The sequence below is a fragment of the Tenrec ecaudatus genome, chromosome 14 (genome assembly GCF_050624435.1).
Source record: "Tenrec ecaudatus isolate mTenEca1 chromosome 14, mTenEca1.hap1, whole genome shotgun sequence".
Taxonomy (NCBI): Eukaryota; Metazoa; Chordata; class Mammalia; order Afrosoricida; family Tenrecidae; genus Tenrec; species Tenrec ecaudatus.
The window spans coordinates 107,084,884-107,112,070 of NC_134543.1; the positions used below are offsets into that span (position 1 = coordinate 107,084,884).

The 27,187-nt window shown below is 39.2% G+C and overlaps 2 pseudogenes; both read left to right on the forward strand.

Moving 5' to 3' along the window:
* The first annotated feature begins 2,830 nt into the window (after positions 1-2,830).
* Positions 2,831-3,163, forward strand: LOC142426746 (transmembrane protein 14C pseudogene; annotated as a pseudogene).
* Positions 3,164-22,385: 19,222 nt separating this feature from the next.
* LOC142426545 (FGFR1 oncogene partner 2 homolog pseudogene) lies at positions 22,386-23,121 on the forward strand (annotated as a pseudogene).
* The last annotated feature ends 4,066 nt before the right edge of the window (positions 23,122-27,187 follow it).

A 27,187-nucleotide genomic window follows, 5' to 3' on the forward strand; every position in this document is an offset into this window, starting at 1 on the left:
CAACCCAATCCTAACAGGACTTATAATGACCCAGACCCCTCAGCAATGAAGGTCTGGGTCACCCTGCCAGGCCAAAAACCACAGCCAGCTGAGGTGCTTGCTGAGGGCAAAGGGAATACAGAATGGGTAGCAGTAGAAGGTAGTTCTACCTATTAATTACGACCACGTGACCAATTGCAAAAGCGAGGCTTGTAATTGTCAATGTATTTCCTTTGTATGTGATTGTTGCATATATTTCCTTTGTTCAAGTATGATATATCAGATATAATTTGACTCAGTGTGTTTTCATTTACATGTATGATAGATGATTGATGATAAGTATAAGTGTGATTTCATTAATATCTAGAAATTATATAAGTATGTATGGGTAAAGAATTGTGTACAGGTGCTAGGTTGGCAAGGGGTGGATTGTGATAGTTTATTGTGCCAGCCTGGCCGATAAACACAAGTAGGATTAACTGAAGGGCAGAGGGATAAATGTTTCGGTGAGCTTCGCCTTGCTTATTCTGTGCCTCAATTTAAAGGGGTACACTGCCTGTGGAATGCCTAGCCTATAGACTGTGTTGCTGTAAATTGAGGTCCCTTTAAGCCCACACGATTGGAATGTTCGTCTCTGGAGCTGGGGACCGATAGTTGATGACAGTTGGGGACCTGCCTTGCTGTTTGCTGCCTGGATATAGATAGCCCAGTTCTCTCTACAGAAGGGGACTGGCAACTGGTGACTCTCAAGCCTTAAGGACTGCTAGTGTCTCACTACTTTATAATTTATCTGTTAATTTCTTGTATTATCTATCTGTATATTATTTAATGGTTCATTTCTTGTATTATATATCTATCTTTATAAATTTATTTATATATAATTACTAGCAATCTGGTTTGTCTCTCTAGAGAACCCTGTCCAACACATGCAGCGTCTTGAAATAAATAATACCTTGGAATTTTATCAAACCAATTATTCTTTACAACTTGAACAACCTTTATTGGATGAAGAAGCCAGGCACTTGTGAGTGGAAAGGAAAGAAAAATGGTGCTCTTGGTAGATCTCAATCTTTCTCCTCTTAATCGTCCTGAGTAGTTCTGCTCTAAAAAGCACAATACTTTCAGCAAAACAACAGCTTACTTCATGTGAACCTGCTGGTCTCCTCACACTGATGGCAGTTGAGTGACTGTTCTTGGTGGTCGTTCATATGCTAACTCCTGAAATGGTTGAACATCTATCAGTTCTTCTTGGCCCAGTGGTCCTGTGTAGTCCTTCTATGTTTACCTGATGCTTCTTTTATTGTTCAATCTTTTGTCTTTGGAATTCTTCATAACTAAACTTGAGGCTTGGGTTTTTGTCTTCTTCAGTTTTCTCACCTTGAGAAATGCTGAGTGCACTCTTCCCTGTTGTCTTCCTAACCCCAGGTATCTGCACATTTTGCCATAATATTTTACTTTGTCTTCTTACCGAACTGCCCTTGGAAATCTTCCACCCAACAATTTACCTCATCAATTCTTCTGGCACCTTTAGCTTTTCTATGTTCAAGAGCAAGTTCCAGAGTCTCTTTTGAAATCAATCTTGATTTTTTTCTCTTGTTTCCATATTTTACGGTAATGACCTTTTATTTTCTTCCTATGTGATGTTCTTGTAGTCTCAGATACCTGGTATGGTCGTCAGTTCTTTGGGGTCAATGAGTTAAATCTATCCTGAGATGGTTTCTATTTTCAGGTGAGTATTCTGAAGGTCATATTTTGGCTCTTGTGTACTTGTTTTAATTTTCTTTTGCTTCAACTTGAACTTGCTTATAGGCAACTGATGGCCTGTTTTACAGCTGACCCCTGGTCTTCTTTTATACTTTATTTACTTTTGTAAATTAGATGATTTACAAAGCCAATTATGATTTTTATATGAAAAATTATACATATTGTGTGTCAAGTCTTTGATTGTAAGCCCTCCAATATCACTTATGCCACTTCTTGTTCCATGTTCCTTTCCTAACCTCCTGAATTTTGTCCTTGGGTAAATGCTCTTCTGCTCTTAAATGGTTGATTATTCTACAACACGAGTGCCATATCAGAAGGGTACAAGTCACAGTCTTAGGAATTCCACAGTATTTCTTTCTGACTTATAAACCTGGTCTCTTTTATACTTTTAGTTTCATTCTACATACCCCCCCCAGCCTATCTAGGACCTTTTAACATGGTAAAGTTGGCAATGGTTGCCAGGTGCCATGTAGCTCTTCTGATGTTGAGAACATGAAGACTGATGTTTGCATGGTCCATGAGTTTATTGGAATAATTATTTTCCTATGACTTTGCATTTTAATCACTGTTATTTCCTCTGGATTGAGAGAGACCAATGACTGCATTTTAGATTACTGTACAGGAGCGTTTCAATTGCTATTCACTCCTGCATGATGTAGAAAGTTATCTTTGTGAATTATGTTATGCCAAAAGATCTTGTCCACTGAGATTATGGTCTTGTTCCCCCAGACCCACTGATTCATTCCCTCCAAGCCTTTAGCTATGGCTACAAAGTATTCATTATTTCTCTTTCCCTATACTCCATCACATTTATGGATATATTTGTAGCAATGAAAAATACAAATATACAACTGTCCTCTGTCAACCCCTGGCCTTCTTCTGAGTGATGATACCCAGCATTTCTATTATCTCTTTGCACAGACATAGTTGATTTAGTTACTGTGTGTTTCATCTGGGAAGGTCTATGTGTGTAACAGCCAATTATGGTGTTGAAAAAAATATCACACTGTTCTATGATCTGCCAGAGCTGACCTCAGGAAAGCAGTTCACGAGTCTTTGCATTGTTGGACCAAGAGGGCCGAGAACCATGGAGAACCGGGCTAGCTAACTTGTGCCCCTGCACTGGTTTGGCATTGGCTACACAACACTGGTCGCTTCTGGTGGGATCATAGGCTACGCAAAAGCAGGGAGTGTCCTGTCCTTCGCTGCTGGACTTCTCTTGGGGGGATTAGCAGGCCTGGGTGCATATCAGCTATCTCAGAATCCCAGGAATGCGTGGGTTTTCCTAGCTACATTTGGTACCTTGTCTCGTATTATGGGAATGAGATTCTACAACTCCGGGAAATGTATGTCTGCAAGCTTAATTGCAGGTGCCAGTTTGCTGATGGCCACCAGAGTTGGAATAAGTCGGATCTCTTGACACCAATTGTAGTCCTGTCCCAGGTTGAACTCAAGAGGAATGATTAAAAGTCTCCAGACTTCTATTTTTATTGTAAAAAAATATGTGTAAACTGAAGTGTTTTCATGTATTCTCTCCTTTGCTTTAAAACAATAGCACTGAACTTTGCTGGAAAAAATTAAATCTGTTATTATTATTACTGCCAGACAGATGTGATTATATACCATCAAAGATTCAAGCCAAGTTCACTGCCACCAAGTCAATGTCCACTCAGAGTGACTCTGTAGGACAGAGTAGAACTGCCTGTGAGTTTCTGAGAAAAATCTATGGGAATAGAAAGCCCCATCTTTCTCCCATGGAAGTGACTGGTGGTTTTGAACTGCTCACCTTGTGGATCGTAACCATAACACCAACAAGGCTCCAGTTTGATACCATAATAACTTATAATTAAAACATTAGACAATTTGATTCTTGGGTATTGATGTCATTTCTTTCAGTAATTATATGTACCTTCTCAGTGGGCAAAATGTGGGTGTCAACATTTGGGGGCCCTGGAACTCCATGCTCCTACTCAGTGGAAAAGTTTGAAGAACTCTCTTATGATATTGATATAATCATCATTTTCTCACCTTAAAACACAGCGTTAATTTGAATTATGTTACATGAAATGAAATAAAGTTTTTACTCTTAAAAATTATAATAAATAACTTCTTGGTCTTGCTGAAGTTTGTCATTCTATCGCTGGCATTATTTGTCACCATGGCCATGTTTTGCAAGTGCTAAACTTCCTCTTTGTTTCCAGCTTTTGCACTGCAGGCATCAGTGATGATCGATTACCTGATTGAATGCTTGATCCATTTTAGGTTACGGCGTTGGTCGGAATTTTCAATTTCTTCAACTTTGTTTTATTGTTGGTGCTTAAATTTGGATAATAGTGACATCAACTAGTCTTCCTTGTAGCTTCCTGGATGTTATCTGATCATTTATGGTATCGCACTTCAGATCATGAAGAAAGTTTTCTTGACAATGATTGAGATCCCTCTTGAATGCGCCATATTTCTAGAGTAAACCATACAATTGTCCCTTATAAAATGCCAACATCCAGTCCATTTTAGTTCATTGATGTCTACAACATGGGTACATGTGCCCTCTCAAATTTCATGACTTCCAATTTTCCTCAATTCATACTTGGGACAGTACCCATCTGTGGCCATTTCTCCTCATGTTTTAGTCATGACCCATCAGCAGATGCAGGTCCTGAAAGGTTTGCTCTATTCTTGTGATCAAGTTAGACCCTACCTTGAAGATATAGCTCTTTCCCAGCTATATTTTGTGTTCCTTTGAACTAACTGTATCAGGCAATGTTTCACTGTTATTCCCAGGTTTTTCAGTGTCTACCCTTACAAGTGAAATGCCTCTTTCTTTGTAGCTCTGGAAGCTCTGCTGAAACCCGGCCACCAGGGGTGACTCTGCTGGCCTTCGAAATCCTAGTGCAATCCCTTCCAGCACCACAGGACAAGGAAGCCCCGAGAGTACAAAGCCACCTGATGCATCATTGCTTGTATAACTCATGCAAATGTCATCCTGGAAGAATAGGCAAAGAGACCAGCAACACTATTCTGACCATGGTTTTGAGGTTGTGGACTCTCTGAAAGAGAGTACGCAGAAGTTTATAAGGTACTTAGAAGACTATGTAGTGATATAAGTTCACTAACCAAAACTCTACTGCCTTTGAGTCAATCCTGACTCACAGAGACACTACAGGACAAAGTGGAACTGCTCTCCAGGGTTTCTGAAGCTATAAAGTCTTACAGGAGCTTACAGCCTCTTCTTCCCCACCACCCCCCGGAGCAGCTGCTGCATTTGAACTGCTGACTTTCTGGCTAGCAGTCCAACGATTAACCCACTGGGCCATCAGGGTTCTTATGTAGTGTTATCTTAGTGTTCTATCCTGACTGGTCTTGAGCGTCTTCCTGACAGAATTCCCTTTACCAACTTCTTGTTAGGTATGATATGCATCACAGAGTCACACTTGGAAGGCTTCTTGAAGCCACAGATCATGTTTCTCTGTTTCTAACATCCATCTCAAACCCACTGAGTATCTTTCTTCCTCCAGGAGAATTTCTTCTATCATAGTTTACATTTGAGGGCTTTTTGGATGCCAGGTAATGTCTAAAGTTCTTTTATATATCTGTATTTTTCAGCACCTCAAAATCTGTATATCTTCCTGTTCCAAATAAATAAGTGCCTGTATTAATAGTTGGAGGCATTTCTGAGGATTCATGGAAGGAATACTTTGTCTATATTTGTTGGGAGGGTGCAACTTGAGACATCGTTGCTTTGGTATCATTGCTGTAAATGTCAACCTGGCAGCATTGGCAACGAAACAAACAACAGTACTCTGACCATAGTTCTGATGTTGTGGAAACCCTGAAAGGGTGTAGAAGGCACCCGGATGTTCATAGACAATGTTTTGAAAATGCTGTTGAGGAAGTACATTTCCAAACTTCAAGGTATCATTCCAACAGGGGCCCCAGGAGTCCTTACCAAGACATTAAATTGGGAATCATGGCAGAGTGGCCTGCAAAAGCAAGCAAGCAAACAAACAAACAAACAAACAAACAAGCTCCTTCCTATCATTTTCTCTCCAAATCCATCACCCTCAAGGACTCCTCCCGTGCATGCTCTCCTAGTCCAGGCTGGTGCATATTAACCAAATCCTGAAGAAATTGTCCTAGATGTAATTGATGTGGTAAGGTATTGGTTTTCATTGTATTAAATTACATTTTACTTAATTATTTTGTATTGAGGAGAACAAACTAGTTCTGTTAGCCATTTATCTTCTGCTGGTCTTTAGGATTCAGAAAACCCAAGCAGCTGAAGATTTTCAAATCTCTGTATCCTAAGACTCATGGTCCCATTGCTTACTTATCATAGTCATATTTTTAGCATAGGAGACTTGCCATATTATGAATTTGGCTTCTTTTTAACTAATATCACTCTTCAAATCAAATATTAATCTTTATTTTCAGTACATTTTACCCCTCTGGCAGTGAGGATCTCTTTAAATATGCAATAAAGGCCTTCTGTCTTTCACAGCCTGTTGTAATTTAATATATGGCTGACACGAACCTGTCTTTCTTTATTCATGCTTCCAAAATAGTTAATAAAACCCAGCCAATTTCACTCTCTTTATTAATGTTACTCTCATATAATTCAAGTGTTGGAAATATATTAGCCAGTGTTTCATCTTTTGCCTCTTCTTTTTTCCCCCCAATATACTCTATGGAGGGCCTGAAAGTGTGTGGAAAATTCCCATCATCTTTCAGTTCCATTTCCCCACAAACTAAGCTCCCTCATAGGTAAGAGTCTTAGGACCACATTGGTGGTCCTGAAGCACAGTAGTTTTGTCCCCATTGGAAATCCTTTGCCATCTGACTAATGCAAGACACTGGTGGCACTGTCAGATAGGCACGGACTACTTACCGCAAGGTCAGCAGTTTAAATCCCTGAGCTGTTCCACAAAAGAAAGATGAGGCTCACTGCCCCATGAAGATTTACAGCCATAGAAATCCTATATTGGGTTATATAGATGTCAGAATTTACTTAATGACTGGTGGATTAGTTCTAGAATCTCATTTTGAGGGTCTGTTCTGTAGAGCAATTTGGGTTCTGGTAAATATCAAGTATGAAGCAGGAACTGGCGTGAAAATACGAGGAAGCGTCAATAGATTTTGTGTAAAAATGAAACAAAATAATAAAGCAAATTTTCCATGAACTGTTTGAAACTTGCTGGCATTTATTTGGGAGGTGATACAAGGAGCATGTAGAGGGTAGGAAAAGAAACCAAACAAAAGGAAACGGAAAGAGTTGATACAATGTGTATTAAAAAGTGGATTATTGCTGTTGGCAAGTAGGAATCAAGTCTACTGTCAATGAGCTAAATGACTGTATAATTGTCCTCCAGCATCGACCATCCCAGGAGTGAGGACATTGGGCCACTTTCTCACTCTTTTCCATCACTGGTTAAAAATCATTCTTGGAACTCTAATCCTCTACCTCTCTCATCCAGATTTATGCCTTGACCAAGGCTGCTCCAGCCGGCAGCGGACGTCTTCAGGCAGATGCTGGAGGTAGGAAGAGAAATGTAGGACATGCCCTCCCCTGAGCCTCTGAGAGAGGTCCTGGCTCCAGTAAAGGAAATGCACAGAACTCTGACAATCTTGCCTAAACCTTGACCTCCCGTCTACACCAAACCCAGATTCTGGAAGACTGATGGCTTAAATATGAAAGGCAAACATGTAAAACTTTAAAAAGATAGCATAGGACTCTGTAGTGGAGAGAGATTTGTTAAAAAGCAGCAACCACATTTAAAGAAAAAGGTTCAACTATGTTAAAATTTAAAATTATTTTTACTAAAAGACACCATAAAGTGAATAAAAACACTATAAGAAGACATGTGAAGTGTGTATGAACAAGATTACTGTGTAGGATTTGTAAAGACTTCTGTGAATTCATATGAAAAATAAATGTAGTTATATAATCTGTTGTTGATTTGAGACTTAAGAGTGAAAGGGTGATGGTTAGCCTGTCAATCAGGTAGTAGCTCAAGGACCTCATTTGGAGGTGTTAAGAGATAATTAGCTCACTGAAGGTGGGACACTTGCTCACTCCCTGCAAGACATTACTGGCAATGAGTCTGATGGGGCTAAGCTGATGCAGCCAGAGCTCTGGATCTGGAGGAGCCACATGGAGAACCCTGCCAGATCTGAGATGCTTATACCACCACTGGATCTACAAGACCTTCCATCCACTGGCCTGTGATCTTCTTGCACTTGGCATCATTGCATGTGTTTCCTGAGACTAAAGAGGACTTTATAGATTGGTATCAGACATATGGGTGAATATCAGACTTGTGAAATTGAGCTGGGCCTGGATGACATGTTTTCTCAATATTCAACTCTATATAAAGCTCTTTCTTATATGAGTGCCTATGAATTTGTTTCTCTAGTCAACCCAGACTAACACAATAAACAAAGGAAAAAAACCTATGAGCAGAAATGACATATAATATGGGAAGACAAAAATGCTTTATAAATACTTGAGAGTACAGTCAATCTCATGATTAATCAGGAGGAAGCAAATTAAACCACAAAATTAGAAAAAAATTAAACCATCAGAATATATCAGGCATTGTGAAGCCACAGGTCCTCTGGTCTACTTGGGGTGGGAGTATACATTGGCATCACTTTTTTGAAATGTAGATTAACAATTCATAGGAGATTATGCATATTACTACTTAGAGGTATGGTCTAAATAAATGTGCACATCTATACTAGCGGATATCCTTGTTCTTTTGCTTTCTGTTTCTCTTTTTCTTAATATTAGAAAACTGAAAACGAACCAACTGATGTCAACTCCATTTCTTACACCTTGGATGACTGTAGGCAATTTACTTGGACTCATTAAACCTCAATTTCCTTATCAGTAAAATGAAAATAATAGCAACTTCTAACTTATTTTTATGAAGATTAAATAATGTATGCCATGTCTTTAAAAATGTGTGTTCTTTATATTTTCTCAATAAGAGTTAATAACATAAAAGCAAATTATTTTTTCCTTTCCAGAAAGAATCACTTTATTTTCAAAGGGTTTCTCTGCGACAGCTTGTTGTCTGATTAACTAATGGAAACTTGAGCACGTTATTATTTTTTCCTCGAATTGCACTCTTGCTACTAAATCAGCAGAGAGGCTTTCCATCAGCCTTCGACAATAAATTAGGGTACTGGACATTTGCCTTAAGAGATTTAGAGCTAGACTTTTACTTTTATTTTTCTCTAGTCATTTGAACTTGCTAATAGTACCTATCCCCATGGAGTTGAGACAATGAATTTAAAAAAAACGTTGATCGTCACTTACCAAGGCTTCTGGAGCTGCAGCGGTGGCACAGAGTGGGCAGTGACTGTCATTCTTTCCCTAGTGAACAGCTTATTGTGACCATGCATGGGCAGTGCTTGTCTGATGACTGGAGGGTCAGCAGTTGAAACCTACCAGTGGCATTAAAGGAGAAAAGACCAAGCAAGCTGGTACTGTAAAGATTACAGCCTGCCAAGGCCTATGGCCACTTCTATCCTGTCCTGTGGAGTCTCTGTACACGTTGGAATTGTTTGATGGCACCCAACTATACCAACAACAAAATGAGCTCATAATCATTGCTCTAATTCAATGAATTGAATGGTTAGCCCAATTTGTTTCCTATTCGGGGGATGTCTCAGAGATTGCATTTCAAGTTGTCTTGAAGCACAGACATTCTAACCAACATTGGATTTTAATTGCTTCTTAGATTTCATTCTCCATAATATTCCGTCTCCAGATTAATCTGGATCTGATTTACATTTCCTAAAGTTAGTTTACAAAAATCTTGTTGAAACTTCTTTTCCTTTATTCTTTCCGGAATTACTTTGCTTTGTTAATTCCTTGCTTCGTTCCTATATTGAACAGGATTTCCCCAAGACTTTGTTAATATCATTTGTAAGTCCAGGGATGTCTTCTCTTTGCTAACATCTGTGATTAAATGACAAAGTATAATCATGCCAAATCATATAACATCAAACAATAAAATAATGTAAATTAAAATTCCTGAAGTGATTATGAGAAAAATACCTACAATATGCAAAATGCTATTTAATCATGAGAAATACTTGATCATCAAACGACTGACCAATATGATCAACTCAAATGCACTCAGCTAGATATTAACAGAAGGTATTAGAAACTCAACATATGTACTGCAATCAAATATTTGGTGTTGAATTCCCTGGAAAACACCCTAGAGGCAACTGAGGTGTTCTCTACCTTTGTTGCCTAAAGCGACCTTCCAGGTGGCAGTACCCACCTTTCCTTGAGCTTGTTCTGTCCACAAGGTCTCAAGTCTAGCTCCAGAGCGGCTGAATTTTAATTGCCATTTAATAGGCTATCTAGAGTTTTGCTCAGCACAATGGTGTTTGAGAAGCTCAGAGGTACATTCAGCTCTAGTAGTGGAAGGCACTCTCTTCTTCTTTTATGATAATTAGATAAACAGCCAGATTCTCTAAAACTCAATATAGGTTGGGCTGTGTAGTTGATAATAACTGCCAAGTAAAATGCTAAAAGCATGCGATTTTGTTGACTAGGTTGTGTTCAAGTTTCTTTCTCAGCAACTTCATTGATTGGCATTTCATCCCACCAACTTTAGCCATGTGTAATAGCTATACCATATCTCACTTGAATATTTTGAAATCTTATTTATAATATTGTTGAAATAATAGATGAAAAAATATTTTGATCTATTCCCTCACTCAGATGAACAAACTTTTAATGAGTACTTGTTTTGTATGTATAAAGGCTGGAAGCCCAAAGATGAATAAACCACTGGGCCTCTTTTCAAAGCACTCACCATTAAATGGCTACTGTATAACAATGAGGGGGGTGACTGCTTTAATAGAGCACTAACAGGATCATATAGCAGCATTAATGGCTCTGATAGGTAGTTTATTGTGACAATAAGAACATGTGGGATAAATCAGGTCGCAGTTGGATTGAAGGGCAAAAAAATAAATGGCTCTGTGAGCCCCACCTCTCTCTCTCTCTCTCTCTCTCTCTCTCTCTCTCTCTCTCTCTCTCTCTCTCTCTCTCTCTCTCGCTCTCTCTCTCTCTCTCTCTCGCTCTCTCTCGCTCTCTCTCGCTCTCTCACTCTCTGGTGATCAGACCAGTGTGTGGTTGCCTTAGCTAATTCTCTGCCTCAACTTGTGAACTACACTACCTGTGAAACATCCCACCCATGGACTGTGTCCCTAGAGCTTGAGGTTTCTTTGAGACCTGCTTTGCCACACTGCTGGTGTGCACATTGCTAGAACTGGGGCTGTTGGATCCTGCCATCTGGCTGACTGTTGGTGACCTGCTCTGCTATTTGCTGCCTGTGGCCAGACTACCAGCATTGCTCTACAGAAGACTCAGCTGTCTGCTTCCTTGACTTTGGACCCAGCAGCCCTCGTGATTTGAAGGACTTCCAATATATTAACTGTTTTACAGAAGTGAGTTGAATTATGCCTTCTGTACTATTGTGTGGGCTAATTAGCTGTTATAGTCCTTCGTGCTGTGTGTGTGTGTATATTCCTGGTTTTGTTTCTCTAGAGAACCCCTGTCTAACACAGTGGTGAAGGGCAGTTCATCCAGCCAGGAGGACAATGGAAGGTGGAGAGAAATGTGAAGAGGAGATGCTTAACTTTTCTTAAAGGATGAATATAATAACTGGCTAAGAGAGAGAAAGATGGGGTGGTGTGGCAAAATCAGGAATCTAAAAGAGAAACCTAGAGACTTTTCTAAATTTAGAGAAATTTAAAGTTATTTCATCAGGGATTTCAAGGGTTCTGATTCTACTGAAGAATAATGTGCTAGATGAGGAGAGGAGGCGATAAGGCTAGAGAACTGGCCAGGGCATTTCAAGTTCACATTAAAAACCTGGTAGTTTAACTAGTACTGTATACCAATATCACTCACTGCCATCGAGGCAATTATTATGATAGTGACCTTTTAGGACAGAATATAATTACCTCTTTGGGTTTCTAAGACTGTAAATCTTTATGAGAGTAGAGAGTCTCATCTTTCTCCCTTGGAACAGCTGGTGGCTTAGAACTGCTGACCTATGGTTAGCAGCCCTACTAGTAACCAACTCGTTTACCAGGACTCCAAAATCAGTTTCCATTAAATAGACTCTGACTCATCATGAACAAATATGTGTCGGGGCAGAATATGTTCCATAAAGTTTCCAAAGGATGAGTTTTCAGAAGTAGATAGCAACGTCCTTCTTCTAGGAGCCTCAGAGTGTACTTGTACATCCAGCCTTTGCTCAGGGTGCTAACGGTTGTCAGCCCCCAGGGACACGGTTATTATCCTTCAGTGACATCAAGCTGTTTCCAGTGCACGGTGACCCCATGTTCAATAGAATGAAACACCGCAGTACTTCATAATCATTCCTATGTTTGACTCCATTGTTATCGCTGCCATCAGTTCATCTCCTGAAGTATATTCTTATTTATTTATGTGCTGATCCTCTACTTTACCAGACATGATGTCTTTCTCCAGGAGCTGGTCCCGACAGGGAACATGTCCAATGCATGTGAGATGAACTCTCACCACCCTCGCTTTTAAAGGACATTCGGGTTTGACTTCTTCCTTCCAAGATGATTTGTTTCTTCATCTGGAAGTCCATGATATAGCCGATATCCTTTGCCATCAGCATAGTTCAGACGCATCAATTCTCCGGGGGTCTTCCTTCGGTCTGTCTAGCCGTAGCATGCATCGGACGTGCTTGAAAATCCCCAGGCTTGGTGGGGGGCACCTTGTTTTCAAAGTGAGAGCTTGGATTTGTTAACATTTTACACGGATCTTTTCCAGGTAATTTACCCAAGGCAATGAGTTCTGATTTCCCGACTGCTGCTTCCATGAGCATTGACTGTGAATTTAATAAAATGAATTCCTTGGCATTACAAGGTTTTGAAATAGGGTAAAACCCAGTCGCATCATTACTACTGATGGACTAATCTGAGCGTAGAGGGAGGAGGGACTTGAGAGCATAAAGCCAATTAAGAGGTGGTTAGAAGATGAACAAGGTCAGGAGTGATAGAGCTATTTGCTGATGAGCTGCCAGCTGTAGAATCAGTCAGAAGAGCAAGATACAAAGAGTCTCCCAAAAGCTTTAGGCCCCCTTTCCTTTACAGCATAGTCCACTTTTCAGAACAATATTGCAAATCATTGCTTTAAATGAACAAAATCTCCAGATATCATCCCCCACCATCCATCCACTTACCCTGTAAAGAACGAGCAATTAAATTTGTTATTATACAAACTTCTTAAATAGAGATCAAATATAATTCATCCCACAAGCTGTCAGCTAATTAAAATATTTGTACCACAGATTCCTTAGCCTTTCACACAACCTAGGAGGAGCGCCGGGTCTTATTCCAGGAGAAAAACACACCACTCTCCAGTTTCTCCTTTAATTTATGTCACAGTAACAGCAAGTGCAGTACAGAGCTGCAATTCCAAGCTTCCTATTTATCCTGGAAGCTAAATACACACCTTTCGAAAACTGCCTACAGTTGAGAAGAACGGCACTACCTGTTACAGAATCTCTAAACTGAAACGAACTGGTTTCTCTTCCTCCCCCAGGACCTGATTTCTGTCCTATATGTCATTTTCCTCACACTAGTTTTCACCTTTCTCTCTGACCTCAGTCCAATAGGAATGGGGTACCTGAGGAGGAAGTATTTCCCCCAGCTCCAGTTTGGTAGTCTGCCAGGAAAACATCTCAGTGATAGGTACATCAGGAAAATCTAAGTCCTCGAAAAGCAGAACTAATTTTCCAGGTTCATGGCATACTGAGAAACTGACTGGGTTATGTGATCCATTTACATCTGGGTAATAGCACATTCTCATCTAGAACTGACAGGGGGTCAACAATCATTTGGGGAGATGCATGTCTGATGGATCTTCCTGCTGCTAGGTAACCAAGGCATTTGTCTGAGAATTTGTGTGCTACTATATTCTCATTTAGAAGCTCTGGTGGTAGAGTGGTTACGCACTTGGCTGTTAATCAAAGGTTTGGGAGTTCAAACCAGCTCAGTGCCTTGGAGGAAGAGAGCTCTGTTCTCAGAAGGTTACCGCCCAGTAAACCAATGGGGGCAGTTCTCAGAGCTTCGACGGCACCTAACACAAGCAACATGTTCCTCTGTAAGCATATTTTGATATTTTTGACTTTGGAGCCTCATATTTTTATATTTTTACTACTTTATTTTTACTTTTAGCACATATTTACAGAGTACTTATTCTGTATGGGGGTAAGGGACTTTGGTAGCATGGTTGGGTGCATGTTGGACTGCTACAAATAGGCATTTCGAATCCACTAGTCCCTCTGGTCAGGAAAGGGAAGGCTTGTTGACTCCTGTGAAGACTTAGAGCCTCAGGAAGCCTATCTAAGGTGGCTTTGAGTTGGAATCAGTTCAATGGCAGCATTTTTTTACCCTATTCAGTGCTGGGCACTACTAGGTATTTGGAACAGGATACAAATATGTACAGTAATTTTCCCCCCAGCCATTTGCTGTAAAGAATTTTGATCAGTCTTTGCTTGAAAACTCCATTTGCATCCATCCATTGTGGGTAAACTTCTTGGCATCAGAGACACATACAAGCAACCATAGGATTTCAAAACAGTTAGATGGTGGAATGGAATACTGTTCAAAAGTAAGAAGAAACTATAGATGCAATAACAGGATGAGTCTCATAGCTATTACACTAGTTGGTAGGAGCCAGAAAATAGTATGCAAGGGGGCACTCCCCCCAAATTTAGGCTTGTTTGTGTTTTTGGTGTGAGGGCATAGTACATTTGGAGTTCTTTCTATTAGGTCAGATTGTTCATCAAGCTCTCTATTTAGAGGATCTGAAAAGAGTGCATAATAGTGTGTGACCAAAAAAAAAAAAAAAAAGCCCTGATTTGTGGCAGATAGGGGACTGGTTTTGCCACCACGACAATGCCTCTGCTCACACAGCTATATCAGTGGGACAGTTTGGGGCTAAAAAAAAAGCATGCTTCTATTGCCCCACACACTTTACTCATTTTACCTAGTTCCGTGCAACTTCTTTTGGTTTCTGCAAATGCAGAGGGATGTGAAAGGACAGCAATTTGATGACTTATGAAGAGGTGAAGGAAAAAAAACAAGGGAGGCACTGTCAGCCATCCAGAGATGAATCTGAAAAATGTTTCCAAGAAGGGAATTGCAGATTTGACAAATGTAATGGAGAATATTTGAATGTGATCAGGTTGTTTTATAAATATATTTAAATGCATAAAATTCCGGGGTCTGGGAGGTACCCTCTCATATACCATATGATTCCATACGAATAAAATTTCAAAAATAGCCCACTAATCTATAGAAACAAACAAGCAGGTCAATGGTTATCTGGATTCAAAGTTTAAAGGGTGATGAAATTAAACATTTCATGTCCTTGTTGCAGTATTTTCACTCATCAAACTGTGCATTTTAAGAGAAACATAGTTGATACTAGTTCATTCTACATTTGAACAACTATAGGGAGGGGTGGGGAGCTCTACATTCATGGACAGTGGCCAGGGACAGGAATCAGACCATGAGTTACAACTAGAACTCTGACCTACAGTCCGCAGCAGCCAGACCAGACAATCAAACACTTCTTCAGCAGCCCCGGAAGTCAAACCATGATGGCAGAGCAGACATTCCAATGACAAGGCTTGTGATAATGGGCCTAAAGTGACCAGGTCTTGATTAGTAGTTGACAATTTTCTTCATTTTTGTGCATACTTCCAATTAGGACCAATTACAGAAAGCTAAATCTGACCCCGTAATGTATCACCTAAAACGTCCTGCTTCCAAGCCCTCTCCAGTTTCCCAATGGCAAGAGGCTCAACTGGGGCATAGCTGAAGCCTTCCCCACTCCGTGTTAAAGTCTTCTCATTCCCCTGCCTGTCTGAGTCTCTTGCAAACAGAATCAATGGTGGCTGAATCTATCGCTCTAATAAACGCTGAATACATAGCTTTTGTTTGTTCTTATTTGGGGCTCCTTGTATTTCAACTTCTTAAGTCGTTCACAATGTTTCAGTTGATCTCACTTCACTATTCCAAGTTCTACCCCATGGGATTCAATGAGAGAACACATTGCATCCCACACTGCATCCTCTTTATATATTTTAAGAGATTTATTTCTCATTGTCATGGCTTCTCTTTTCTAGTGTGAAATCCCAAGTTTATTATTTAATTTAGCTCATTAAAAATGGACTTGAAATTCTATCACTCACTCAGTTGGTTTCTATTGGATTTTAAGTTTTTGTTTCTTTATTGAAGAGCGAGTCTTAGTACTAAGCATCTTTTTCAAGTATAGCTGATGAGGCAGAGCTATCTCTTCATTCTAAATACTTCAATAAATATAGCCCATGTTTCTATTAGTTATCAAATCCAGTTGGGTTTTCCACAGACCATTCATTTGACTTTTTCCTTAGTTCTTTTCATACCTTTCAAAAATCATTGAGACATACTGGTGAGGTGAAACTCGAACAGAAATGCTTCACAGTTGGGCTAAAGGATCATGGAAATAAGATGATATGCTCATGAACCACAAATTTAAACAGAGACTTGTTTAGATTTTTCTGATGTTTTCTTTTTCAAAAGTAGTGCTTGGGTGAAAATGAGGAGAGATAGAGAGTGAAAAAGAAGAGTGGGAGGTCACAATAAGGGTTCCCAGAGTGGAACTATAGGAGAAAAGATATTGGCTATGAAACACAACCCCTAAACACACACATATATGCACAAACATACTACAAAAACAGATTGGTGCAGTCACTTCTTAATCTTATAAAATTTGGAAAGATACCTAATTTTAATGTTTTAAGTTTCTCAAATTTGGAATGGAAATTATAAGATTACATATAGGCACACTGTTATAGTGAAAGAATGAAATTAGTCATGTGAAGGCCTGTTGCATATAGATGTTGCCTTCCTTTATTCTTCTTTCCTTGTCATTCCTTTTGTCCCCCTCTTTTCTCTTTGATCCTTCTTTCTGTTGAGAGCATTGAAGAGCCAAGGGAAACCAAAAGTCTAAGGAACAAACACTTTGTGAATGTAAACACCCATCAAGGTGGCTAGAGGACGATGCTTGGCACAGCACTACAGCAGAAGAACCACTGCTTAGAGGAATTCTTCACAAAACCTACTCTACCTTAAATAAATGTATTACAATGGCAAAGTAATGACATATTCACATATTTGACAAAAATACTAAACTATTTCCTGAACAGTTAACATCGCATTGCTTTGTTAAGGACAAACGCCACCATAGAGCCATTCTTCATCCTTCACATCAAACCAGGAATCAAGAAAAGCACTCTTCCCACTCTCCTAGACCGGTTTCCAATCTTCAAGTCCGTCTTCTAGATAGTCATTAATAACCACCCCAGGGGTATAGTCATTACCATTGTTAGAAAGACTAGACTAAACCATTACATTTGCCCTACCTCAAATGAAGCCCTAAGAGCCTGGTGGCATAGTGGTTACGCATTGGGCTGCGATCCTCAAGGTCCAAAGTTTGAAACTATGAGCTGCTCCGTGGGAGAAAGACAGGACTTTCTACTCCTGTGAACAGTTTACAGTCTCAGAACTCTACAGGGACAGTTCCAGCCTCTCCTACAGGGTTGCCATGAGTCAACAGTGACTGGCTGGGAGTGAGTTTGAGAGGGAGCCCAGTCATGGGGATAGTGGAGGACCTCATAGCATTTTCCTTTGTTGGGTTTGGGAAAGCCATGATTTAGGGGCAGCAAACAACAACTACGCAGGGCCCTATGGAGAGCCCAATCATAGTTGGCTATGATTGTTTCCCACCATCTGTGTACTTTGTCACACTCTACTTCCATCTGGTATCCAGACCTACGCAGAACTCATCACGGAAAAGTGGGTTGCAATTCACAGTGACCTCATAGAACAGACTAGCATTGTCCCTGAGGGTTTCCAAATCTTTACGGACATGGACTGTCACATCTTTTATCCAGGGAGCAGCTGATGTATTTGAGCCACCAACTTTTCGGTTAGCAGCTGAGCACTTTAACCACTATATGCCAAGGGCTACTTATCCAGACAGAGGGTCCCAGTTTTCTGCTTTTCCACAGCCAGCAAGGATTCAGTACACCTCTGGCCGGTTCCTTTATTCCAGAGACATGGATCTGAAGAATTAAAGATCCTCAGACCACATGCAAGAAGCCCCAGTGGAGCAGTAACCGCAACATTGGCAGTTGAACGATACCAGGTGCTCCGTGGGAGAAAGACGAGGCCGTCTGTGATCACAAAGATTTACAGTCATGGACGCCCTCGGGAGAGGTTCTACTCTGTCCCGTGGGGTCGCCAGGGATCAGAATTGACTCGATGGCTGTAAATGGATGGGTTTAGTCCATGTGTGAGACCTCCACCTATCTCCTTTGCCACTATTACCAGAAACCTTTAGTTCCTAGTTGCCTTACGCCACTGTCATTTTTTATTTAGCTTGCTGAAGAGAATACTTTAATTAACTTAAGTTCATTTTATCCTTTTATCCCCCTCTGCATTGTTTGTAAGATGTTTTCTTTTGATTTCTATGTTTTTATGTATAATTTGCTAAGTTTCCATGGATCTTTTTATGACAAATGCTCTAAAACCGACCTGCAAAATAAATATTTATTTGATATATAGTGAAACAATTACCTGGAGAGAAGGCAGAGATCATCTGTGGAGCTGTTCTATGAAAGAATACACAATTTTTAACTTTATAAATAAATTATTGGGCAATGTTTCTTCAACTAGTTCTATAGACTATAACCTTAAATCCCCTCCAACAGAAATTGATGTAAGAGTTTTCTTCAGATTACCTTCTGAAGTCTCAGGCCTGATGATGGTGTATTTTCAGAGTAGGTGGGATTGGCATTTGTCCATGAATTGGCCTCTGGCAGGGTTAGCCTTATGCACAATTCAGGAAGATAAATTCTCTGTAGTTAGCTTGATTTTTTTTTAAACAAGATACTGTTGCATCAACACTCAACAACCTAAGATATCCAAGAGAATATCCGCAAATAAAATTGTGGTAGTTACATAATCTGGTGTCAATTTGGGATTTAAGAGGATTAAGAGTGAAGAGGTGGAGTCTAGTCTGTCAATCAGAACAAGCCAACGAGGCCTCTGTGTGGGCATGGTCTTCTCCTGCAAATTCTGGGAAATCCGGTATTTTTCCTTCTTGGGGGCAGGAGAAATCTCTCTCTCTCTCTCTCTCTCTCTCTCTCTCTCTCTCTCTCTCTCTTTCTTTCTTTCTCTCTCCTTCCCTCCCTCCCTCCTTCTTGACCCTTGGAGACTCTCTACTGACAAGGCTGACTGGACCTACTTTGATGCAGTCCTGGGTGCTGGAGAAGCCATGTGGAGACCCCTGCCAGCTCTAAGATGCTTACACTGCCACTGGATCCAAAGACTTTCTACCCACTAGCCTATGATCATCCTGCATTCGGCATCAGTGCATTTGTTTCATGAGTCTGAAGAGGACTTTATAGATTAATATTGGATTTATGGGCATGGAGTGGACTGGGCTGGGATGCTTTCTTAATGTACAATTACCTTTATATAAAACTCTCTCTTATACACATACGAGTTTCTATGGATTTGTTTCTCTAGTCTACCCAGACTAAAACCTTCTTTCCTAAAAGTGTATGATCTACTTCTCCTCCCTCACTGATGTTCCAGTCTTAACCCAGTTATCTACATATGATTACCTAGAATCTTTAGCCCATTTCCTGTGGGGAATCCCCATTGAGTAAACTCAAATACAACCTAATGGTCCACAGAGGAAGCTGGTGATGCATTTCAAATAGGCAGTCCATCGAAACAGAGCACATTTTGAAGTGGAAATAGGGGTTCAATAGAATGTAGATGACACACTGTTTATTCATCTCTGGTGAGTTCACACACACACACACACACACACACACAGAGAGAGAGAGAGAGAGAGAGAGAAAGAGAGACAGAGAGATTACTTATTTAAAGAAATTGATATTTGTTTTAGAAAGTAGCCAAAATTGAATCACATGACCAACAATTTCCAACCTGATAAAATATCATTCAGATGCTGATGAGTCTAATAATCTGTAAGGCCACTGTAAATAGCACACATGTGCACTAAAAAAGGCCGCTACCTTCTATGACCTTGTGGTGAAATCATGGAATTAGATGACAGTTTTCTTCCTGTAAAGGCAAGTCTGACAATAGGTGAAACCTGGGCAAGAAAATGCACCTTCAAATGCACATTGGAGCTCCTAAAATAAAATGATTTTTTTAGTATTTTTTAGGATGTGACTATTCAGAAATAGATGAAATAAATAAATAGGACAGTATTCACAATTGGGTGAATTATGGACAATGAAAAGATCCAGAAATATCACCACTAGCTGTATTCAATAATTTTCCTAAACCTGGCATGATGGTCACCTGGCAGGCTTTTGGCTCCTATGGTGAAGCTTTCCTATTATTAATCTCTCATTTTCTTCTTTATCATTTTCCTAAATTAGAAAATTAAAACTGTAATTATTGTGTTATCAATAAGTGTAACTGTAAATTCTTACAAGACACCATATGAAATAAAACTCTAAGGTAAAATCATTGATGACTTTGCTTGGTCGTCTCCCTCCGACTTGAAAAAAAAAATCATCCATGATGTTCTTATGTAACAGTCTATCTTTATATTGGTACTAAAGAAACAAAGACAAACCCAAAGCTACAACCTCTTTATAGAACATGCACATATTAATAACATCACTGCAAGAACTGTGTCTATTTAAACTCTTACAAAGAATAACTTAACATGCACTTTACTACTTTCTAAGCATCTCCTTGAAGAGAGATGCTAACTACATCACTATAGTCCTTAGCACCAGAATTCACCCAGGATCAATGAGTAATCTACTGGCACTGACTTTACATCTTTAAATGTAAATCACCCATCATTCAAGTGACTCACTAAGAACTAACATCATATTTCATGATAAATGACTGAATGATTTCTCTCTAAGATCATGAATAAGAGAAACATACCTGCTTTCATCAATTCTATTCACTCTTGTTCTCTATGTTCTAGTTAGTGAAAGAAGGCAGGAAAAAGGAAATAAAAGCCATTCAGAATCTCCTTGATGCCATCTTTTTTCCTTTGCTGTACACTTGAATGGGTCTTTTCTTTGAAAGTGTCATGTCTTGGGAAATATGAAAAGGAAAATAAAATAAATTTAGGTACAGGCACCAAAGTAGAATAAAGTAAATAGGTTGTACTAAACATTAAAACCTAATCATATCCATGGCTCTGAGTGCTAGCATCATTATTTCTCTGAGAAAAACAATGGTGACCCCCACACTTAGCATGAATGTGGGTTGGTATAGTGTGATAAACCAAGGCAAAGTATCTTCTCACTTCTGATGTCACACTCTGGAGAAAAATGCATCACTGAAGTCACTATAAGTATGGTAATGCAATATAAAAGAAGCCCTAGAAATTTTAAGCCCAATCACTGGTGTATCTTCATTTGAGCCTAAAAGTTTTCCTCCCTTGTTCAGTGGGTATGCATGTTGTATCTCAAAATTTTTTTAATATCCGAGAGTTCATTGCTTGATTTGAATGTTCAATGTGGGTGCATTAGGAAAGGTTAGAATAAGTTTCATACTTCCCCTTGCCCCAGTCATATTAATTTTGTTAAGCATCAGTCAGAAACACAAGCACTGGCCTTTGTTTTATGAGCCACTTGAATAGGTAATGTCCTGAAAGAGTTTATAGTCTAATTAAGGAGAGAAGATACTAGTACATGTGAAGAAGAAGGAGGGGGAGGAGGAGGAGGAGGAGGAGGAGAAGAAGGAGAAAGAGGAGAAGAAGAAGAAGAGAAGGAAAAAAGAATGAAAGAAAGATAAAAGAAAGAAAGAAAGAAAAAGAAAGAAAGAAACAGAAAGAAAGAAAGAGAAAGAAAGGCAAGCAATCAGGAAGTGGGAAATAGCAACATTAAGAAGGGGGTAGGCAAACTTCTTAGACAGGATCTGACTTTTGGGGATGGAAGGCTAGGGAGGAAAAATATCTTTATTTTAGGGTGTTTTCCCCTCAAAACAAATAGGATTACAGTAAATTAAGGGGTTGACAATGGTCATTGAGAACTTGGATTGGGGAGAAGAAATGCTGTTTTAAAGAGCAAGCAACCCCCCTATCTCTTGTGAGACACAGCAAACAAATCCCTGGACTCCACCCTAGGAGTGCCCCAGGAAGGAAATTCTGTGAGGTTGGGGTGCTCACTGAGCGCCTATCAGAGAAGAAGCTGAACAGGTGTGAGACCTCTGCCCTGTAGGTCTCCACTGATAAAGCCATTGGGTTCTTAACTACCACAGCTGTAGGCTGTGGGGGAGGGATTGAAACCAGAGTAAGGGAAACCAATTCTGGGAAGGGAACCGAAAGCTACTCAGTCGCTTCCACTCTCTTTATGCCTCTGACCTCGCTCCGCAGGTTCCCCGTTTCTAGAAGCCGGATTTCCTCTCAGTCTTCAGCTTTGAGCGCCTCTTGCCAGAACTAAGGTGCAGCAAGAAAGTGCGTAATGGAAATCCTTGGCCCTATAAACCTGTGAATATCCTGTAGCCCTTTAGAAATGAGTTGCACCATTGAGAAGGCACGTGACGATGCTAACGCGCTTGTTGAAAGGCTGAGAGATCATGACAATGCAGCAGAATCTCTTCTTGAACAAACTGCAGCTCTCAACAAGCGAGTAGAAGCAATGAAACAGTACCAGGAAGATATGCAAGAAGTTAATGAAGTGCCAAGACATCGGCCATGGTCCACATTAGTTAAGGGAATCTGGCAAGCAAACAGACAAATCAGAGAATTACAACAGGCAAAGAATTGCGCATGTCCCTGGAAGAACACAGGTCTGCTTTGGAACTTATAAGGAGCAAGTGTCGCGAACAGATGTTTAGATTGCATATGGCAAGCAAAAAAGATGATCCAGTCATCTTAATGAAGCTAAATGAGCAACACTCCAAGATTGACACGGTACATCGTAACCTCTCCCAAGGACTCTGCTGTGATGCATCTCAGCATGGATGGGTATGGAGGCCCTTGGAAGCAAATCAGAATGGATCAGAAGCACATGTTGACCAAATAACTGAAATGGCAGCAGTAATAAGGAAAGCCATTGAAATTGATGAGCAACAGGGCTGTAAAGGACAGGAACGGATATTCCAACTTGAACACGAAAACAAAGGCTTGAGAGAAATCCTTCAGATAACTCGGGAGTCGTTTTTGAACCTCAGAAAAGATGACACATGGAGAGCACATCCTTGTCAGCATTGGTGACCAATCGTGACCGGAGACTGAGGAAAAGCTGAAGCATTTCCAGCATGTGAGTTTGTATCTACATGCTTGTCACTGGGGCTGACCGAGAGATGAATGGATTGAGTAACAGAAAAATCAGTCTCAGCCAACCAGTGTGTGTGTGCGTATAAATAAGACATACATCCATCATGTGAACAGTATACTGGACAATTAAGAAAAGGAAATTAAATAAATAATCCATTTGTAATTAGTGAACAGATGGAGGATTTTCAGTGAGTACTGAATGTAAAAAGGGCTTCTAGTAGTACTCTTTGCTTGTTCTGGGTAATATTTGGATAATCTTGCATATTTTCAGGAAGTCAAGATTTATGAAATTGTTCCACTTTAAAAATACAAATTTATGTCATGGCTTTGTGAATGGAAAATTTTAAGCATACTTCCTGTTTGGTTTTAGAATTTACAAATGTCTTTTAAGAGTTTGGTTTATGTGACTGCCAATCCACTTTCCCATTTTTTTTTGTCAAGTAAAATTGCTTTAAAGCCTTTAAGAATGTTTTAGACTCATCATAAAAAGCAAATTGAATTTTACTTATTTACGCTATTAAAACTTGTCTAACAGTTTTCCATAAGTTGCTTCAGTGTATGAAATATCTCAGGAATGAAAGAGAAGGAATACTAGGTTCTAAGAAAAGACCTTTTAAGAGGTTAAACTACTCTGAAAGAAAAGTTTTGTTTCGAAGTCAATAGAAGATGAGATTCTTCTCTTTTCTGGTTGATCTTTGATGATTTTATGGAGCTTATTTAGCAAACAGAATTGAAATGTTAAATGCTTATTCTTAAATACTAACACTATAAATAAATAATTTTTTAAAACCCTGATTTTTTACCAAACTTTTAGTCAAAAGGAGTGAAAAATCTATCTTAGAAGTATATTTTATGTTTTTGCAACATATCCAAAATACGTTCTGAAAAGAAATGTGCCTTTAATATCAGTTGAAACCTAAATTTTGTTTTGTTTTCTTTTTTTCTTTTTTTAATGGAAGCCTGGGTTTGAGGTAGGCCTAGGTTTTAGTTTCAGTTTCGGTTTCAGTTTTGGTGTCTGGGCACTGATGCAATATATTACCTGATCCACCTAACCAATCGAAACCTAAAGTTTTCTTATTTCTTATTTTGTGATGATTGTGAAATAAAAGAACAAGACTGTCAAAAAAGAAAAAAGGCAAGCAAACCAATGAAACAAAGATGAAATTTACATCCAGCAATATGTCACCTTATGCTTTAAAAGAAGAAAAATAATTTTAAAAATTTAGTCAATTATTTCCTACTCTTCAAGTCAGCTAATTCCTAGATAGATAGAGAGATAGATATAGAGGTATATATATAGATAGATAGATAGAGATAAATATAGATAGATATAGACAGATGGACAGATATAGATAGATAGATAGATAGATAGATAGATAGATAGATGCTACATACATATACACATAGAGATAGACAGAGAAATAGATAATAAGGGGTTTACTTAATAAATTATATCTTGAATACCAATGCCAAGGGTTTCATAAATAAATATCTGATGCAAAATCCAAAGGGTAGAGATCTTAACACCTGAAAACTAAATGTATTAACCGAATTCTATGAAAGAATGTCATATGATTGAAAATGGTTCTTCATAAAACTGATGTTACAGATGTATGTATGCACTGGGCCTGGGTTAGTCAACTATACAGACACAGAATCATTAATGAGATTGATTAATTTATATTTGGCCCATGCTGTGTCTGAGTCATACAAAAAAACCTAATTCAAAGAAGACTCCTGACGAGTAGATATAGATAAAAAGATTTAGAGAGATATAGAGATATAGAAACAAATAAAGATATAGATCATAGATACTTGGGATGTCTAATCAACTCATGTCAGAATTGTTACTTTTTCTGAGTTGAAGACGTGTCTCCAACCATGTACAATTTCAAGGTAACATTATCTTTTGCAGGGGATGGCAATAAATTCTGATGAAGAATAGACAGCCATCTATGTCCATGAAAATTTGGATATGAATTCACATCACTTGCCTGAAATTATCTTCCTATAGTTATTATTTCTTGAATAAAATGCCATTCTCATAAAAACAGCAAAATTTGGGAGCCAATTTTGTCGTTATGGTAACGTTCAAAATCCGAAAAGAAGTTGGCCCCTAGGGAATCAAAGGTGTTTGCATTTCATAAGAAAGTCTAACATTTCCCACGGGTCTTCGAAGCGCAGAAAACATCACTTCTCTTTTCTAACACACAAATGAGTTGGAAAGAGGGTGCCAAGGTCACTTTACAGCATTTCTGTGATTAAACATCTATGTTGAAATTGTATTGTGAAAGGTTTTAGAAACTGATACTTTGAAAAGTGAAACATATTTTATTTCAGTAAAACTTATATGTAGACAATGTGCTAATAGAACATGGTTTGGTGTCTCATTCTCAGCTCACCCAAGCCCTCAAGAGAATACTAGAATAAGATACAGACTGATACGTGGAGAGAATTTATAAAATTTTATTAGAAATTTAGAGATAAACTAGTTTAGTCATCTTGTTTTTAAATGAGAACCCAAGCCTAGGGATCATGGTGAGTTTGGTGTTTAGGGACTTGTTATTTGGCAATGTAGACATGACAATACACATAGAGTCTCAGAGGTTGATCTGGGTAGGATTGGTTCAGGCTGGTTTGTGGTTATAAATACATGTTGTCAGAAGAGTGACTGATTGACAAATAGTTCCCATGATGATGTGCATGATACTAACATTCTCTAACATGAAATGACAATGATGTCTCTAAGATGAAACAGAGACATAGATAAACCATATATATAAATGGATTTGGAGCCTCAAGTCTAGCCCCTATCTAAGAAAAAATAATTCTTTAAAAAAAACACATTTTATTAGGGGCTCATACAACTCATCACAATCCATACATATACACACATCAATTGTATAAAGCACATTTGTACATTCTTTGCCCTAATCATTTTCAAACCATTTGTTCTCCACTTAAGCCCTTTGCATCAGGTCCTCTTTTTTCCTCTCCCTCCCCGTTCCCCTCTCACTCATGAGCCCTTGATAATTTATAAATTATTATTTTGTCATATCTTGCCCTATCTGGCATCTCCCTTCACCCCCTTTTCTGTTGTCTGTCCCCCAGGGAAGAGCTCACTGAAGATACAGGTGCCATAGCAAAGCATGGTGAAGAAACTCAACAAGGTCTGGCTATCAGAAAGAATCGCGTCTGAGGTGTTAGAGTCTTGCCTTCAAACAAGCAGCCATATCAGTGAGGCAACAACTGAGTTCACATGGAAGAAGCATGCCAACCTGTGTGACCCAATGATTGTAAACAATCCAATCCAAAATCTGAAGGAAGCAAGGTATCAGAGCTTAAATTGTGAACACCTGGTTTGGCTATGGATGACAACCGAAGTCCAAAATCCATTTGCAAGCTCCACACATATATTAAGCCTCTGGTGAACCCCCTCTGACTATAGCCAAGAGGCATGAAAAGATGAAAAGCCACGTCGTCAAGGGCATGTTGTGTAGAGAGCATGATAAAGTTGATTATGGTAGACATAGTTGGGTTAAAATGCAATTTCTTATTTGATCTCTCCTTTGGCCCATTTCAAAGTTGTTTCAGTTAATTAAAAAGTGAAAGGGAAATACAGGTGGATTCAGCCTCTGGTGAATATCCCCTGATCACAGACCACGCCTATGACTAGCCTTATCAGTACGCAGCATGCATTGGGACTATGGTATGGTAGATGAAATTAGGTTAAAATTTAACAGCTTATTTGATCTCCCTTTTGACCCATTTTAAAGTTGTTCTAGTTTTTTTTAATATTTTCTGCTTTCTTTTTGACTGAGGTTTTTCTATTTTATTATTCTTGGTTGGTTTGTTATTATTGGGTTTTGTATATTTTTCTTGCTATGAAATCCAGGCTAGGTAAACTTGTCTAGATAGGAACTGGTTGGTGGTTTCTTGGGGGTATGGCAGAGGAGGTTGGGAGAAGGAGGAGCAAATAACCGTGAGTTCAAGAAAGAAGGAAATGTCTTAAAGTTGATTGTGATGATGATTTTA